Consider the following 790-nt stretch of genomic DNA (forward strand, 5'->3'; position numbering starts at 1 on the left):
CGACATCTGAGCCGCTGAAGACGCAGTGGATTACATTGTTTCTGAAGGGAGTGCGCCCCCGATCTACATAAATGCGCTTATGTTCGCGCAAATAATTCGTGATCCAGCTTCACCTCCAGAAGTGAGTGTAAGGTTCTTTCATGAATCTTTGAAAATCACCTTCCTAATAATGTGCTAGTTAGCAAGTTCCGCAGCTACAGTAAACAGTCTCATGAGAACGGCTCATCACCCCACAGAAGAGAGGGGCGGAGTCAGCAGAGCTCATTAACATTTAAAGGGACATGCACCAAAACGGCTCGCTGTGAGCAGAGCTTTTTTGACAGGGTAAAAAGGGTGTTATTTTACACTACCATTGAGAAATTTTAACCAAAGTATGTTATAGACTTTTCATTAAGACCCTAAAGAATCATATCAGCTTGTGGAAAATGGGCATCCGATGACCCCTTTAAAAAATCGTGATCTTGATTCAAACACCCATGCGATCTAATTTCTAAATGACAGCGATTCACTTGTGTCTATTAAACCTTTTGAATAAGTCTTACTGGAGTTGAACGCGACGCGTCCGGAGTGTGTGTGATATCGGTGAGTTCTCCTAGACTCAGCGCTGCGCTTTTATTCTGATTAGATAATCATCAAGTGTTCAAGAATAGAAGCAGTTCAGTACTGTTTTTGTTAATAAAGCACTATTTTAGTTTTTGTTCAGTATCAATTTTAAAACTATCGGTTAATTAATCGTATCGGCCAGTGTGGTCCAACCTAGCTATCGGTATCGGCAAAATCCACTATCGGT

General features: G+C 41.3%; 1 protein-coding gene across 1 annotated transcript in view; it reads left to right on the plus strand.

Moving 5' to 3' along the window:
* Positions 1-790, plus strand: part of emsy (EMSY transcriptional repressor, BRCA2 interacting) — a 36,127-nt gene that overhangs the window by 30,026 nt on the left and 5,311 nt on the right. The gene's annotated exons all lie outside the window — the stretch shown is intronic.

Source organism: Sinocyclocheilus grahami, unplaced genomic scaffold, assembly GCF_001515645.1.
Source record: "Sinocyclocheilus grahami isolate Dianchi unplaced genomic scaffold, SAMN03320097.WGS_v1.1 scaffold1007.1, whole genome shotgun sequence".
NCBI lineage: Eukaryota > Metazoa > Chordata > Actinopteri > Cypriniformes > Cyprinidae > Sinocyclocheilus > Sinocyclocheilus grahami.